The sequence below is a fragment of the Bombus pyrosoma genome, linkage group LG9 (genome assembly GCF_014825855.1).
Source record: "Bombus pyrosoma isolate SC7728 linkage group LG9, ASM1482585v1, whole genome shotgun sequence".
NCBI lineage: Eukaryota > Metazoa > Arthropoda > Insecta > Hymenoptera > Apidae > Bombus > Bombus pyrosoma.
In genome coordinates, this window is record NC_057778.1 from 3,826,946 (window position 1) to 3,846,236 (window position 19,291).

The 19,291-nt window shown below is 34.5% G+C and overlaps 1 long non-coding RNA gene across 4 annotated transcripts; it reads left to right on the forward strand.

Annotated features, from left to right (window-relative positions):
• Positions 1 to 1,080: 1,080 nt before the first annotated feature.
• On the forward strand, positions 1,081 to 15,179 carry LOC122571144. Of its 4 annotated transcripts, none has more exons than XR_006317965.1 (3): positions 1,091 to 1,373; positions 8,879 to 13,848; positions 14,657 to 15,179. It is a non-coding gene; the product is annotated as an uncharacterized LOC122571144 (long non-coding RNA). The 4 variants fall into 4 exon arrangements; XR_006317964.1 differs by lacking the exon at positions 14,657 to 15,179 and having other exon boundaries at positions 1,094 to 1,373; positions 8,879 to 13,212; positions 13,312 to 13,326; XR_006317963.1 differs by lacking the exon at positions 14,657 to 15,179 and having other exon boundaries at positions 1,097 to 1,373; positions 8,879 to 12,407; positions 13,070 to 13,084.
• Positions 15,180 to 19,291: the final 4,112 nt, after the last annotated feature.

Sequence of the window (19,291 nt, forward strand, 5' to 3'; positions counted from 1 at the left end):
CAAATTGATGTAGTACTAATCGTACATTATATATCGAATTCATATGGAATAACTAGAAAAATATTGTTCCACTGGAAGCTTTAAACGTGACTTTTAGACATTAATAATAGTAAATTTTTTGCATTTTAATAAACGTGTAAATATACATTACGCAGAATAAATAACATACGGACCAAACCAGTTGTCGAGTGATTCATAGTTGTAAATATGAAAGAGAACCGGATGAATACTGGATACAAGCAACGTCTGGAATTTCCTCAAACGTTTTACTTTAGTTATCATAATCAAGGACCACGGGAGAAAATCATTATTCACACTTTTAATTTCATCATTTTTCTGTACTTTTTAATTTACAGATTTGGTCAACTCATCTTTCGAACAACTGATTTCATATTGGAATGTGTCCCTTCACAAAGTAACATCAAAATCAGAAAACCAATTAAGACAAAGTTATCATGTCTCCTCCTCCTGTATTCTTCAATTACCACATACTTCCTAAACGATCGTTTAAACATGTAATCAACCGTTCGATCGACTCCGTCCTTTGAATTCCTGCAACCTACCTATCACCCCCCCCCCCATCTTTGTACATCATTTAACTTCAATTTCGTCGCTAAACGCTAAATGAAACGAAAGTTGTTAATCGATTTCTCGCTGCTGCTAACGCCTTTAAATCGTAGCCAACTAAACCCCGCTTATCTATAAAGGTATAGACAGAGGACAACGATCAGTTGGGTACCGGTGCTCACCTCGTTTATCTAACCTAAACACCGGGATTAATCGCATAAATTCCCGTGGTTGTCAGAAATTCTATTTATCGAGCGGTGGGCGTTATCCTGGTCTCGACATAAATACGTTCTTTTATTTCCCCGGAGAGATCCAGAGAGGATGTCGGGACGCTATTCGAAAACTGTAGTCCTCTCACGATCAAACCAGTTCTCCGAGTTGAGGTGATCACCGGCTGCCTCAGATTAATCCCTTCCCCCTTGTCATTTCCAGCCCCTCGTCCACCATTCTGGGAACTGATGACATGCCTACGGCCAGACGATGCCACTCCACCTTTTTCCTCATGTGCTTTCCACCTCCTTTGCCTGCCAGATCCTTACGTACATTCGCGTAGATTAACTTTTGATACGAGACCTCCTCAGTCTACGTTGGAACCTCGATTCGTACGCCCGAGCTGGGACACGTTGTACGCTTTCGGGTATCAAATTTCTATTAGTGACAGCGAATTACTTTAGTCTACAGCGTAAGTTTTAGAGCGGGACAGGGTACTCGCGCAGCTGTAAAGTCGACGAACAAGTAGCCAGCCAGAGAACAAAAGATCGGCCCAGCACTGGTGCGCCAACAGGGGGGAAAATAAACGAGCAAACGTGAGTGCAAAGTAATCGTTAATCTTGTTGCCACGGCAAGAGACCGTGCTGGGTGTAAGTTTCATCTAAATTATGTAAAACGTCCCGCGTTCCAATAGAGGACGCTTTAGCGTAGTAGCCTCTTCGTCGACAAACGCGGCTTTAGATAAAATTTGACCTTTGATTATTTTATCCGGCTGTCGAATTTTGCCAGTCGTTGGAAGTTCTAGAAAATTAACGATTTTCCTTTCGACGTGTGTGCAAGAAGCTTGTGGTTGTTGCTAGTTTTATGTGAATTCTTACAGAATAATTACAAAATTAATGTTCCTTCCATGTGACATCGGTTGATTTGGTTGTGGTTCTTTTCGGTGCTATGTGTATTCTTTTGATTTTTAAACATTCTCTAGGATTTTCAAAGTGGTTGGTCAATTTTTGTAGGGACATATGGTAGTTAAAAATTAGTGGTGTTTTAGAAATAATTTAAACGCGATGAAAACCTTTAATATCTTTTTGTACGGAATAAAAAGTTGTGCAATTAATGCATACTACATATAAAACTAAACGTACGATTTAAAAGAATCACGCTGTTACATTTTTTACATGTATTGATCAAATGCATCAATTAATTTTGCTTTGCGTTATACCTTCTTATTTACAAGAATTTCTAGAATATCTACTTATCTGCAGAGAAAATTACCATTTACATAATTCAGCAACTTGTGCAAAAAGTAATTTTATTACTAAGGAAGCGACTTGCAGCGTATTAAGTTAATCGATAACATTAATTGCAACGCATGAATGGCAACGCATTTATATGACGCGAAAGAGTGCTTCGTGATGCTTTGAAACTCGTCGTGATCGATGCAATGCCGGCTCGCGTTACACTCGATGGAAAATACGAACTGATACGCTAACAAGCATGATGCATTATTCGTGGCTTATGTGAATTTAGATCGGGTTACTTTCTATTCTACCGTGAGCAACGATGGTTGATTGTCAGCCGTTGCTATCGTACTGTCAACCCTGCACAAAGTTAGTTTTAATTTCTCGATTCCCGCGTAATTTATGGACATCCTGATACATTGGAAATTTATGCAATCGTGCATTGCGATACAATGAGATTCGCCAAGTGACACGTGAGAGAAGATAATGAATGTGCGTGTTTTTCATTATTTCACGACATAATCACTATCTCGTTTTCAGTTGAAAATGAGAAATGGGGTTAAAATCGGATTTTAATAAACAATTCGGAGTTAAGAAAGTTAATTGAAATTTGAATGTTCCGCATTATATACGAATTGTTTTAAAATGTGGTTGAACTCGGTCTTATAGTTTAGGCGAAAATGGACCTTGAAGTTTGACAAGTTTCCCATAAGGATAGAACTTGTTCCTTTGTTCTGTTAACGCGTGTGGTCAGCGCTTTGAACATCTAATTTAAAACATTCCCAAACAAAGCGAATATGAGGCAAGAGATTGACAGTTTGTACGACGAATTGGCACATCTTCCTCAGTTACCAAGTTTAAGAAAAATGAAAGTACCAGGACGAATAGTTCTTTTCCTTATATATATATATATCGCAGTTGTAAATTCTTCCTCGTAATAAAATTCAGGTACCATTATTAACGAAATGCAAACGCACATTATAAAGGTTTTATTGCTTCGCATAACCACGCCGTGAAGTTGTATTTAAAAATTACGATAGGCATAGATTCCAACAGCGAATATTCGCTAGTCAGCGTGACAAGTAGAATGAATTGTTTCGAAAGCCGTTACACGTTTGTAACGAATACCCTTTGCAACGATTTTCAGGGCGAGGAATCTCCCGAAAAAGCACCAGAAGAATCGTCCTCGAGCGAATTCCCGTCTTCGTGCAAGAGTTACAATTAATTGCTATCTACACGCAATAAATCGCGAGTTAGCGAGCGTACCAGCACAATGATAATGTAAAAGCCCAGGAGTACTCTATCTTCTTGGAAGCGTCTGTCATTGTATCGTCCAGGAAAGTTGAAAACTTACTCCTAAAATTATTGCCACTCCTACACCTGGGCGAGCCATTTACACGCTGCTTCCACTCTGTGTTTCATACGACGAATTTCAGATTTTTCCTAGAGATATCGTACTCTGTCCCTGTTAAAAGTTTTGTTCAACTTGAAACCTATATTTATGGTAAAAACACATATTCTTGCCATGTATAAAACGACTATGCTACAACTTTGTAGAAAGTAAGCTGGAAATATAAAGAAGACAGATTACTGTGACAACGTATGAAATTAGTAACTAGTTTTGCCTAAATTCAGAATCTTTCAGTACAATCACTTATCAATCATCCAACTCGTCCAAAATATTCCATCTGTCCAAACGTTTAACACGTTCAATCTACTTAAACCATTTCAACTGAACCTAACTTATCTAGTTAAGTTTAACCCAAGCTCTTCTAACTAACCCACGTCTAATCCCCGACCTAACCTACTGAATCTGCCTACCTAGCTCTAGCAACACCAAGCTCAATCCCTAACGTATTCCACATATTCGATCTAAACTTAGTTCAATGTTTAATGTTTGTAACTTTATAATTTGTTTTCACTTTGTCAGAATTTATCATTATTCTCGCCAGTAGCACGATGTAACTTCTCCATTGAAAATATAACTGAGGTAGTTGAGCTGTCCTTAATAGTATGCTATTCTATTATAGTAACTTATGGTACCTACCTACCTAGTTTCTCGTAGAATATACGTAATGTCCGATATGGTGCATTAATGTACTCATGATATAAGTATCTGAATATAGATATTTGTCTAACGAACAACATCCTTATCTACTTTCGTTCGATCAAGCGTGTTGATGGTGTTGAAGAAGATGAACCTATCGCATTACATCTTCTTTCACCAAAAAAAAAAAAAATTGTTTTTTATATTTTACTTAAATTTCTCCATTATTTTCAACATTTAGTACTAGATTATAGTCTACATAAGGCATCGTATCAGTTATTTACATTTTATATAACCGATGTGTAAATGCTCCTTGATCTTTCGTACAAACATAGAAACTTCTTGATCGCGATAAAGTTGCGATGAAGAGAATGAAAAGGGGAAGCGAGATTACGCGGAGTTTTGGGAAAGCATCGCGCTGATAGGAAGAGCGTGTTTGCTTCTGTTATCGTTGCGATTCGTGAAATTTTCTTGGTGGTAAGGGATTATTTGTCCGGTGGGAAGTTTGGATTTAATTTTCCATCCAGAACAATGCCGTGCGCGGCGCAATGGTGTTTGAGATTCGCGGTTGATTCGTCGATTCGAAGCTTCGTATTCTCTTCTGCCTCGTATTCACGATAAAAATGATATGCTTTGTTCTCGTGCTTTCGTCAGTGACCGGAGTTTAAAAAAAAAGACCACTGCGAAATCTGAGTTTAACAGGAAACTGCACCCTCGACCGTGCAGCATAAATTTTTATGACGAACTGTAAAAGTATAGAAGCTCCACGCTCGAAGTAAACTCTGCTATAGTAACAGAGATTAAATCTTCCGCTATTCTATGGCTATTCGTGTCGCGAAAATTAAGATACGTTTACACTCTGTAGTAAAACACTCTGTTATGGAGTAATTTATATTGAAATCTCATTATTAGACGTTGTATTACACACGGATTTTCTACCAAACAAATAAATGTAATTAATAAAACAGATAAATATAATTCTATAAAAATAAATAACGTAGACTTGCAGAGACCTCATAAAATTCAGGTTAAAGATATTCTCCGACAATGATGTTAGACACTTTGAATCTTCATGTGATGTTTGTCTGTCCCAAATTAGCAGCAATCTCATTACTAAATTTACTGTGATGAAAAATAGAAATACCTATACGTTTATCTCAATAGACGGGAAATTCTTTTCATATGTTGATGATTGGTGAATATTTTATACGTTTGCAATATTTTCCAATACTATTTCATCGTTATCAACACTCGATAGATAAGATATACGTAATTAAACATTTAAGAAAATGTGATAGAATATTTTTCTTTCTATTTGCTTTTTAAGTTTTATAACAGTGCTGTACAACGTATTGCGTATAATGATACAATAGAACTTTACAAAATTCGAAACACCTTTGAATTATAATACGTTCATTTAATAATGAGCGTTCGCTGTAAGTTGAAGAGCGATCATAATGTCGTGACTCCGGTAGAACTGCATCAAAACGGCACAAAGTCTAGATTTACGCGTCGCAGATCGAGAGAGGTGCGGCGAGCGAACTGTGAAATTATAAATACCCTTAGGAATTACAATGTTGCCCGTTGCCATCATTATGGCACACGCGATCTCCGTTTGTTTTTAGTAAAACGTTCATTAGTATCGCTTGAAGCTATTCGAACGAACAAAGTTGTTCCCGTTCCCGTATGAAAATTCCCGGTCGACGTCCTAACAAGAATTTGTGTTTCAATGATGGGAAAACGAGAACTAATTTGAGAAATGAATTTGTGTAAGGATCGTCAAAGCGTATAGAATCCCGTATTTATTGGCACGTCGCTATTCTGACGTGAACTTCTGATCATGTTTACCAGATGATATCTTTATTGTTTTCATTGTTAAGACTCTAGGTTTGATTTATAGAGATTGTTCATAAACGTATTTATTATAAACGTAATTATTACGATATTGTAGATTATTAGTCACTCGATTGGAATTACAAGTTCGTCACATAACTAGTATGAAATATATGCTTACTATTCATACTCATTTTTAACTTAGTGCTATTATACTGTAGAACGAAATATCTGAAAAATTTTAATGCATATTGGAGAAATATATAGTTTCAAGGAAGAAATTATCCGATGTGTATAAATAAAAAATAATATCATTTAAATTGTCAGAAGTAGTTGCATCTATAGTTTATATTTTCGGTAAAAGGTACATTTCCATAACTGCATGGTACTATTTTTAAAAACATTATTAAATGTCAATCTATGAGATTAAATGTTCTATAATTATTTTAAATAACCTCTTAGCCGGAGAATAGTTTCCTACCCATGTTGAAATAGCTACATACGAAATGGTAATTAGTACCATACGACATTATATCGTGACGAACTATATCGTTATATTCGATACACTTGTTTACCAGGAATGACGAAATATTTCGTCTTACACGCCTTAAGAGGTTAATATCATACATTAGTTTAATTAGTATCTGACAGAAGAGTATTTCTCACGCTGTCTTTTTGTCCAAAAGTCATTTCAACCGAATGGTTCTTTAATTCAGGATTTTTTCTCCTATTGTAAGCTTTCGTAAAGGCGAAAAGAAAGTTTCGTTTTCCTCGGCAGAAGAGTATGTTTCCATTTTGCATCACTTCGACTACCGTATTTCTGCTGAAGCATTAGACAAATAGAAAAGAAGTAGCAACTGTAATCTATCGATGCAATTCTATGATAAGTAGAGTGTAGATATTTATGCATTTAAAGTAGGTCAAAGTGTGCAGAAATAAAATATAAGATGCATGAATTATTATTTCGACTTTGTTTCTAGAATAAAATCAATATAAGGATTTTTTTTAGATAGAATAATGCATTCATTGAAAATAAGTTCTGAAAAGCATAGTTTTGAAGGAAAATACGTGTTTGGCGATTCATAAATTGTGAAATGCGTGAAAGCATTGTTCACGGAAATTAATCCTCGTAATTTAATGATTAGCATCAATTTTATTTTCGTATTATTCAAAGATATGAATATTCCGTAAAATTTATTCCACGTAACATCAACGGGAGAAACAATATAAATACATAACGTTTATTCGGTGACACTGCGAAGCCTGATAAAACGCTTACTTTAAAATTGAATAATAAAATTTATCAGTCGAAACTGGAAGTCGATTGAAAATTTAATTTCGACTCAAATGAAAACCATGATCACAAATTGTAACAACAATACCGCGTACACTACTATTTGCGATGCCGGAAACACGACCGCGATACACAACGATGCATAATTAAAGTAGCTTCATAGCGTATTGCACAAATCAGTTTTTAATTATTTCTTAAATGACAAACAATTGCTCGCGAAACTCAGGCAATATTTATAAATTTGTCGAACGATTTCCTTCAGGATTAATTCATACTTACATTTTACAAATTGCTACGAGCAATCGTAATTTCCAGGCGATTAAATTTTTAACTGTATTTTAGGTTTCAATAGTGGTCATTAAAACTGACGGTATAAGGCTGCATCTGTGGATTATAAAAACAGCTATTATTTGAAAATGAATCGCTTTGAGAATGGTTATTTCGATACAGTAAAATTGTTGCGATTATTCTTTTATAATTTTCCTAAACGCAGTCGTGAAATATTTCTTTCGTGGTTTATTCGAATTTATATCTGTGAAATTTTTACGTGTAACCGAAATTGATCGAAAATGATATCTTCCGTCGCATTTAGACATGTTTAACAGTTTCGATGTTGATAAAATGAAATTGGTCTTGTGGATTGTAAAAATAACTATTGCCTGAAAATGAGTTACATTACATTCGATGCAAAAACATGTATAACTTCTCCAACGAATTACGGCTCCTATAATTTTGCTAAATGCAACTGTAATATGTTAATATATGCAAAATTTCAGGTTTCACGCCGCTCTTCTATAGATAAATTAATACCTGATTTTACATTTAAATTAACGATTTATTTTAGTATTTAATAAAAATCGTGATTAGTTGTTTTATATTTTGTATTCAATATATTGTGTTATTTAACTATTAAATAAAAGCATTAGTGTTTAATAAAAATATCTGGACCGGCATTGGAAACGTATAAATTATTGTCACACGAATACAAAATCTTGTGATGTAAAAGCAAAAACTGGTTTAAGCAGAAATGAGTATGATGTCAGATGTATTATAAAATTTGTTGTCGAAAGGATATTGATCTGAAACCAACCGAAAGAAATTACGTCACCCAAAATTATAATGTGATATTCTCGACTTATTTATAAGAAGTGAAGTATTGAATTAATTGGTTATAAATTTAATGTCAAGAGGAGAAGGTTAAACAACGAATTATTCAGAGCGCTATAAATGAAGAGTACCTTGATTGCCTAAAAGAGGATCGTAGCCTTTACGTTAAAAATAAATACGTTCTTTTGAAGCGGGAATTCTAGTTAGTAGCTCGTGACAGAACGAAATTATAACACTTAAATACATAAACTTAATCTTCTGTTCATCCATTACTTTATTTCAATAATATCAATAAAAAAATGATTAATTTCCATAATACGAGTACATACACTGTCATAAGCGTTAAAACGTTCGTTCATATTTAACAGAGGCTGAATGTTCTTTTATTGCTTTTATTTTCTAATTGTTTTATTATGCATCTTTTGTTACATCCGCATCATTTATGTTTTATATTGCAGAATATAAAATATAGTAAAATTTGTTGAATAAATTCTTCTTAATTCAATATTTTGATATTTATGGCGAACAATGTATATCTTTAACATGACAGAAAAATATCTTAGTCATTTCTTATTTTTTCAGGATCCAGAGAAGCGCACAACGGTATAGCTTGTTAACTATTAATTAAAGATGCGTTCGCTACTAGCGATCGTAGTTCTAAGTTTCTGGATTTCGTGCATTTGTGCTTATCCTGCGAACGGTATGACCAAGAATAATCTGAATCGGGAGTCCATCTACTTTCCCGACCAAGCAGAATACCTACGGCATTCCATGAAATGTTCCAAGAACGAAATTTTGTGGCCATTTTATGGATATATTCGTCGGTGTTACAGAGAAGGCGAACAAGGTCCCTGCAATATCGGCAGAATTTTGGTCTTTGATAAGAAATACTTGAAACCTGTTTGCAAAGACGTGACATTGAAATAAACAACCGAGGGTTGCAGATACTGCTCTTACCGATTCGACGGAATTCTGCCAAAGATGTCAGCAGGAATACAGTTGTTGCGCTCCATATACTCGGAATATACTTTTTAGTATAGAGTAACGATAATTCATTTTTATATTCATATTTTGTATTCGTACTTATATATTGTATGTTTATAATATACGATATATGTAATATAATAAACATAATAGTTTCACCTCATTCAATTTTAACTCTTATTTCATTTATAAAGAGAAAGTAACTTTGTGATATGTCTGACTGCATAGTATACTGGACTAATTTAATATGATATGTCAATATGGAATGTTTGGCAATATGTAAAATTCGACATATTTGTAGAATTACAAATTATTTCAGAAATTCTAATATCGATTGATTTGCCACTCCAGTAATTTATTTACCTAGTTCGATATATTCATGTACGTGTAACTTACACTTTAATTTGTTCATATGTATATGTAATATTTTCCATGGTTCTATAATAGTATCTCTTTTATACTGTGTCAATAATAAATCATTGAAAAATAGAATTTGTTGTGAATTAAATTTGCTACCAATCTCGTCTTCAAACAATTAAAATAATTTAATTAGTACAATAACAAAGGATATATCCTATGTTATACCCCTATTGTAGCGAAATATTTGTATTTTTTGTTTTTGTTATAAAACTATACTCATGGTAAAGGAATTAGAAAAAAGTACGAAAAGGAAGAAATACAAAAATACAACGAAATTAAACAGTTGGATAAAATATTAGTCGGTTATTTCGTTTTTGCGAAAAACTTAAATGATACAAAGATATATTTGATAACAAACGACAACAGCATATTTTTTATCTTTTTCTAATCAATTTTCATTCAATCCATCAAAGTACATCGAATACACGTTCGACCTGCATACCCAAAATACCTGGAGAACCCAAAAAACCTGTAATGAGAAAAACTTGGATTCGATACCTACCTCTCCTTTCTTTGTTCAGCCTTTTGTAAAATTATATTCAAATTATCAGATGTTTGTATCTTATCAACCTTATTGGAAAACAATAGGTGCAAATAGTTAGTTTCATACAAAAAATCAAAATTTATTTGTTTGGTCAAAAAAAGCTTCTTATTTTTATAAAATTAATAACAAATATAGTAAAGTGTAGTGTTTTGGAAGATGCTCTACTACAATGTGATATAAATTGTACATTTTCATATAATTGAAGTTATTATAATTTCATAGTTATGTTTGGAAAGATATTTACAAGTTTTAGTAATTTCTAATGTATGTTCGAACAAATCTATACATTTACCGATGTTTTCACTATTTCAATCATTTTTGCTACACTGGAAAGCTGCCATTTGCCATTAACGTATCCGTATGCAGAAAATTATTACAGAATATCCCTCATTAGTATCCATCTTTTTCAATAAATGTATATTAAAAAATTCTATATTGTTACATTCTCGTCATTTATCATGAGATAATCAACCGTAGATAATCATAATACACGCTGAAATATGCTCCAGTTGATCTAAATACATCAAAATGTTGCAAATTAACTTGTAAAGGTAATTTTCTTTTTCGAAATGTATTGTTTTAACATAACATTAAAAATAACGGAATATAGAATATAAATTATTTGAACCAATTAAATGATTGCCCTTTGAGAATTTGTCAAATGAATCATATAGACCGTATATATTAGACCAGATATTTTGTGCAAGAGTTAATTGGCTATATTTAATACTATACTTAAACTATCGCTATCAGCGTGCACTTAAATTATTAAGTAAGCCCGATACAAACTTACATCTTCTTTCAAATACACGTTGTTTACAATTTCTACGTTGATTAACTATTTCCTAACTATGTTTTCTTCACTGGAAAAACTAATTTTTTAATATTTCCAAAACTTCTGTATACGTATGCAAATAAATATGTTTTTTCAATTGACACTCATTCTTTAAAATTTCTTTTGTTCATTTCCTTGTTTTCGCGATGCATACGTGCTTCGAATCGCAAGTTGTCTACGATTCACCCTATTTTAAGAATGATTGCAACCAGATAATAGGCACGATAATCTCATCGGGCTTTCGATCTTGAGTGTGGTACGCGTACAAACAAGATACAATCGAGTTTACTCTGCAGAATCCCCTAGCGCACTTCTCTATTGAGAGACACCAATACCCACGGTGTAATATAGCCTGATCGAAATGTACTTTCTTCCCTGGCATTGGTAATTGCTTGCTTACGGCAACTACATATTTCTAACTGTGTTTCTCCAATTATTGAGTAATTCGGAAAAGTAAATCGGCGATTCCATGCACGCAAACCATATGATATCTCGTGTACATTATATACTAACATTTTATTTCATTGAATGATAATAAAGAACCGGAAGATAAAATAGTATCAGTAGGAAATAACTAAAAGTATATATATATATTGTACAGTATTAAGTAATGAAATTTAATAATTTGATCGCATTTATCGAAACAACAGTATATTCCCATTCCAATCTTGTTACTATATTTACGACATTCTTATACAAAATAACGTGAATAATTGATTAAAAATAATTCGTTTTCTTAAAGTATATATAAAAGGTATATATATAAAATATACAGGAGAAACTTAGATCCTGTACCTAGAAACAGAAATAATTTAGATATCATTTTATATTTGATTATCATAATATATTGTTGATGATAATTTATAATTAATAAGCAAGCAGAGAAACGAACTTATTGCTACTATTTATAAAACGCTCCAAAATTAGTCCCTTGCGTGCACAATGTAATTAATGTTTCTAGAAATGTCAAATATTCCTGTGTCTATTTTTTTCTTAAAATAAATTACCTGATCCGTTTTAGAATGAAACATGCAACGATGACGAGTAAATAATCATTTTTTATTTGAAGAAATTAATGAAATTAAATTCAGACTTATTATACTATAATTTACATATTTGTACATTTATAGCTATATCTAAACATAAACAATATCATGTAAATTTTAAGGTGGAAATTTTTGTCTCCTTTCAGTTATTTTGTCATCCTCATTCTGTATGGAACGAAAATACGTCAACGATATAAGCGAGCTATTACGGTTCAATGTGCGTGCGTCATGATTAACCGTGACTGTCGCACGGTCTGATCACATAAGGGTTACACTACTGTAGTAAGTGTCTTATGAAAGAGTACATATTAAGATAAATTCATGTATTTTAGAGCAGACATAATTAAAGCGTTCTAGTTTAAATTAAACTATTATAACCATATGTATTTAAATTTTCATTTGCAAATAAAAGTGAAAGCTCTTAAAGTTATATGTACGCATTTTAACATTTCATATTTCCGTGAGTATTAGAGACACGTTCGCTTGTATGAATGATGTAACTATTAATTCTAGAGCTACTACGAAATTAAAGCCAAAATATTCTGTTACTTGAGCAACTACTGGTTCTTCTCTCTTTTACACAAATTTACGTATTTATCGTTATTAAACTAAATTAAATACCAGACATTTCTCTGGCAAACTTCAGAAGTGCAATATTTTGATCTCTTTTTCAGCAGCAAGCAATACATAAACAATTTCCTTTATCCAAAAATTTTCTTTTAACCCTGCTGTTCTCTGCACCTGTTTTATATGATCCAAATAAAAATTACATTTTAATAAATATTGCATTTTAGTAGATATTACTAAAGTACGAGTAGCGTATAAATATTTCGTTTGTGTTATTCGATACATATTTTGTATTTGTATAAAAATCTGTATATTTAAAATAATATATATATTTGTAAATTTCATTACTTTATGTGTATGTTATACTTTTCGGTTAGAAATTTGGAAAAAATATCGTCTGAGGATACAAGAGTGAAAAATAAGCGAAAAAAGACAATAGGGTTGATTTTGTAATGAATTAACAAATTCCTCCAACGTTAAATGGCCGTATTATTAATAATTTCCTACTTGTTGCGTCACCGTATGTTACAACAATATATATTTAATAGAATTTAATTTCCTCCAAAAATACATCAAAGTACATACACGTTACTTCATTTTCATTTTTTTCGGCCAGCAGCGTACACGAAAGGTTTCTCACCTCTGAGGTAGCTTGTACGTATGCGGACAAGAAGAACGGGTGAGATTTCCTCTCGAGACTCGCATAATTCTCGTTACGTACCATGTATTTAAATCACGCACTGCTGTACATCATTCAGCCTGGTGAATCTCCGAGATCCAACGAGAAGCTTACAATGGACCTTGGTTCAAAATGCAACGTCCCGGCGCTTTTTCGGCTAGTGAGATTTAAATCTTTGGATTAAAAGGAGCAACAAAAAACTCTGCCGGAGATATTCTCCCTTCGCCTGGCAGGAAGCTGCGATTTCTATAGTCGTTTATTCATTCGACTTGCTGCACCGGCGGTCTGTGATGGAATTTGTTTTCCGGAGGGAACTAAATCGTGTACAGATTCGCCGGCCGTGTTACGCCTGAAACAAATGTAAGCCATTGGATTACGAAAAGCGGCGGTCAAGGCGAACCACCGGCCAGTGGCCATGCTGGACCGCTTGGCTCTTCCTTAACCCTTTTGCTAGGATACTTATATATGTACATTAACGTGAGTATACGGATCCTTCTGTCGATTTATGATAACTAGAGCTGAACAAAATATATAAAATATCCAAAGTATATTGCTTTCTATGATACTTGGTAAGTAAAATCATTTTCTATCTAGGTTCTACTTTCCTAATTATGAATTCTCAAAAGTGTGAATTTCAATATAAATCCGCAATTTCGTGATGTAATAAAGATGGAACTTCGTTTCTATGAGCTCCAATTATGTGAATGAAATTTTAGCAATGCTTGGCTGTTTGAGCTCTTATTATCTGAACGTCGCTCTGTTTGTACGAACGTCTAACATTAAACAGTAGGATCAGGCGTGATGTGATACTCGCTCTCACGTTTCGCAATTGATACAAATCTGCAACATTATTATGTATTTAAGAGCAAATGTTTCTTGGAATCCCCTTATATAAACACGAACTCCAATTAACTGAACGAAAAATCATAAGTAATGGGCAGACATAGGTAGACTCCTATTATATAAACGACCTGGGTATATGAACCACTAATTTGTACCATGACAGGTTCATATAAACAGAGTTCTACTGTAAAAACATTACTGAAATGTGCACATTAATTCCGAATTAACGACGATAAATAATATTTTCCTTTCATTGAATCAGTACAGAAACATTTCATCATTATAGCAAACAAATAATTAGAAGCAGTATTTAGTAGCCTTTTATGGAATTAGTAGACTATAAATTGAAATTATATATAAATTGTATTATATTATTAAAACAAGGTAATAGACAATTAGCAACAATTACATATATAATCTGATATTCGAGTCTGTTATTAAGGCGTTGAAGTCGAGATGAATCTCCGCCTCGTACAAGGATTTATGCGGTGGAGGAAAGAAGTCGGGCGTTCACAATGCGATCGTTTGTCACGGAGTGCTGTCGTCGAGCCGCTTTTTATATCCGCACGTCGGCGATGACAACACGCGGCTCAACTCGTGGGGACCGAAGTTAACGATGGAAACCTAGCCACCGATTCTTTGCAGGGAACATCTGCATTCTACAAGATACCCTCCGTTTCACTGATATGATACAGAGATTCAAAGATTTATAGGGTGTTTGGCAACGGATCATCCGATCGACAAAGGACCAACCATCTGTGGAAAATGGATTTAAAATACACAATAGAAGTATTTTTCTACTTTTGACAAACTAACTCGATACGTATATCATATTGTGGTGTAATTGAATTATATTTTCGGGAATTTATTGTTAATTACCATTTTTGAAGATTATAACAAAATATAGCATATGATCTTGGTATTGTAAACGTAGTGTAATGAATTACGCTAGTACTAAATAATAATCATACACACGCTATTTTCATAATTAAAATGGGTAACGCTTCTACTGTTTTGAAGATATACACGCTGCTATTTTCTTAATGAGTAAAAATGAGGAAAACTTTTTTATATATATTGTATACGTTAGTGTAAAATTATTTTGTAGAACCATAAGTAAATTACTATTGCGTTAAATGAAACCGTATTCTTAAGCAAATTATACCTATATCTCTAAACATATTTCTCACTGATCTCATATATAAACTCAACAGGATCCTATAAAATAATACGATTCAAACAATATTCTATTATTTCACATAACATTTTATATTTTCCCATATTTTACTAACAATTTTTATGCCAAGCAATAATCATAGCCCCCAAAGATTTTCAAAAAAGATTTTACGCGGTGCTTACGTATTTCTCGACTGTTTCAAATCGATTTCCATGCGCCCATAAGTTTTCATGACGATATTTTATTGCAGGCTTTTCTATTCGATTTTTTATATAAAATTACTATTGGGTTATTAATTTCAGTCGTCATGAGATACTATAGATATATACACGCGTAAAGATACAGTATGGTTCCGCTCGTATTTTTTTACTTCTCCCGATCGTATCTCTATTTCCCCGATAATCTATGATCTACACGTTCGGATGCGACATATTATTTCGCATTTATCCTGGATATCGAGATACCGTTTACCGGAAACGTACGATGATTTCCATTTCTTGACTACTTCGGAAGCTGCAAACAGTCTGGAAGAACCACGAGCGAAATGATGAATAGAATTTTGTGTTTCATACCAAAATATTCATGGCGACTAACCATAAGTGCGAGGGCGTAAAAATGATATATTTACTGCAAGCGAGAGAAGCGATATTTCTCGTATAAATATACAGTTTTCACTGGGAAGTAGGTTTAAAAAATGATTATTTAAATGATCAAAAGTGTTGTTCTCACTAGCGTACGTCATTTACTACAACTTTTCGATTTTGAAGAAACACTTGTGCTTTTGTATTTTATTTATAATAAACAGATTTGTCTTTACTGATTGTCTTCCTTACGTAAAAGTAGTATTAAAATAGGTATTTGTTTATTTGTTTGTGCAACAGACATTTAATCGACAGTGCATATGTTAAAAAACATCGTTAAAATGTTCAAAGGATCTTTATTCCTACTTGTCCCATGAACAGACAATATCCCATATTCTACAAACGCGTAGGACTCGCGGCTGATTTGAAATTCACGCACGGGACGGCCGGTACACGTTGGAGAATCGTGTCGAAATCGAAAGACGGCAGTCGCTTACATTTTCATCTTCTTTCAATCTGTACCGCCAGCCGTCATACGTTTCTCAACATTATAAGCACCGGTGGCAGACAGTTCGGCACACGGCAAGTTAACCGGGGCTGGCTAGGCGAGGACCGCCTACAAAACGGTTGTCCGTGTCAAGTACTTATGCGCTTCTTTTTTGCTAAATACATTTCAATATCCGACGAGGGAGCAGTCCTTTCGAACGCGACACTTTGCACCACGAGAAAGAGCGACAGAAAGTGAGAGAGAGAGAGAGAGAGGAAAAGATACGAGCCGCGGATACGAGACGCGGCTGGATGAAGGAAAAGTGGGCGGAAAGGGGTAAAAAGGGCGACAGGAGCTGCAATATTCTTGGCTCGCATTGTACGTGTCCCATAAGTTGGCAGGCGAACTCCCTCTTAGCGACAGCTTGACAGAACATACGCTCCTTCCCGCTCGAATCGTTTCGTCCTCCTTCCTTCCATCTAACCCCCACTTTCACCTCTTCCTTCTCCTCCTCCATCTTTTCCTCTTCCCCTCTGTCTGTCTCTTACTTTCCTCTACCTCGCGCTTCCCTTCGTCGAGCTGTGCTCGAAAATAAAAGTTTATAAGGTGTTGCCTGTGTGGGTGAGAACGAGTCCATGGATATAGGTGCGCGAAAAGCGGGGAGAAACGTCGGCGACACTGGGATACAGAGAGGCGAAAACTCGCTGGTTGTTGGGGTGACAAGGAGCGATCGCGAGAAGAGAAACCGGTATACGGTTCAGCAGCCGGGTTGTGCAGTGTAAGAAGGGGAGGGAGAAACGAGAAAAGTGGAGACCACGTAGAGAAATAACGTTCGTGTTTTTGATTTGAAGCACGTAACCGAACCACATTGAAATCAGATAGGGGCGCGAGAGAGGACGCTAAACTGGCTCCGAGGCTACGGCAAGCTTACTACGGGAATACCTAAACCGGTCTAAGGTTTGAGTCTCAGGAGTGGAGGAGGGTTAGGAACGCGTTAGGCGCCCAAGGAAGCCAGATACCGAACTCTACTTGTGAAGGAACACGAGGGCGGAGGGAAAAGAAGGTGCGAGAACACGGAAGACAGGCATGCTGGGACGCGAGGAAGGGTTTGGGATAGATGCGCCTCACAACGGGTGAAACGTGCCACTTTCCACGGATTTTCGAATAAATCGGCGGCGTGTGGAGTGTACGTTCGTTCCACTATAACGGATTCTCCCTCTCTCACTCACTCACTTTCTCTCTCTCTCTCTTCACAGCTTTGACTTCGATTTTCCTCAAACCACCCCATCAGATTCGTGTTCCGTAATCCGGATGGGCCTCGGTTCTCGGATAGAGAAAAACGCCGAGGAATAGAGTTTGCCGTCCTTCGTTGAAGAATCACAAGAATGCGCACCCCAAGCGTGAATCAAACAGTTCCGTCAGTCGGTCTTGCGTCGATTACTTCGTATTCTTCCATCGACCTTTTTGGTACATTCCAGCCGACAGTATCTCGATGCTATTGTTTTACTGCCTCTTACCTGGATCATACGGAAAGATTCTTTCCACTCTGACAGCGGAGAACTACCCTCTCGAAGAAATTACTTCCCCGACTTGCGCGTGTTTACGGGATTTTTAATTGGTAACAAAAATTTTTTCTGAATTTCGCGGTTTTTCAAAGAACTGTTGCTATGTGTGCTCAACGTTCTATTGGATATATGTGGTATAGAACATGTGATTTTTCACTTTTGACTAGAGTTTGTTTAGGAATTTGGACAGTTTGATACTTGATATTGTTTCGTTCGGTGTTCAATGGGATCGAAGAATTATTTTTCATGAATTGTGTTAGGAATTTCTGTTGAATAATAAAATTCTAGATTCGAGGGAATATTAGTTCTAGCTGAATGTTAAACATAATTAAGGGGAATTAAGGAGGAACATTTAGAATTGGTTCACTGAAACTCTTTCGTTGTTCAATCTTCAGTATTCGTGTATCTTCTTAATTAAAATATTCAATTATATTTGCCGTATTTTTTGGACACGCTGTAGTCATATTAATGGAGAAAATTAAATATGTGAAGACTTGTAAAATTATTTTAGTGGATTCATCATTGACAAATTGAAAAGTTTTTTTAGATTTATGGGCTCCAGTATTTTGGTGATAGTAATAATTCAACAATTATTCAGCATGTTTTATATTATTTACGGAATGATATGTGATAATCGAACGGCGAATCTAAAAATAGTTAAGAAACGTTTAACTGTAGAACTGTAGAAAAGAAAATCAGAAACAAATACATTTATCGCTCAAGCATTTGTAGATTTCAGTTTGGATAAGGTGAAACATCGCTTAGATACGACTACTTGCAAAGTTCCTTTCTCCTTATCTTCGAAATACATTAGTTCTTAGCAAACTTCAGCTACATTAAACATTATACGTAAGAAGCTCAGAAAATATCATGAAATTATATTCAGCAGTTAACAAATAACATAATATATATTTCCAGAAAGAAGCAATACTATGTATTTCTTTCATACAATCTTAGAATCTTAAAATATTAAAATCTTGAATGTTTATTATTGATCCATAAAGACACCCGTAAATATTGAAATTTTGTAAATGAAATATTTTTCGTTACTATTTTTCCCACTTAGATTTTGCAATTTTATAAAATTTCAAGAAATTGATGTACCTATAACGTTGTTCTGTATATACACGCATACACACAGAGTTCGATCCTTAATGGATGGAATAATATTTACGAAGCACAATCTAACAAGCTTAGCAAAATCTTCTCTTTCAATGAAATTAAATATAATAAGAACATGGGAAAACAGAGTAAAGAAAAGTATAAA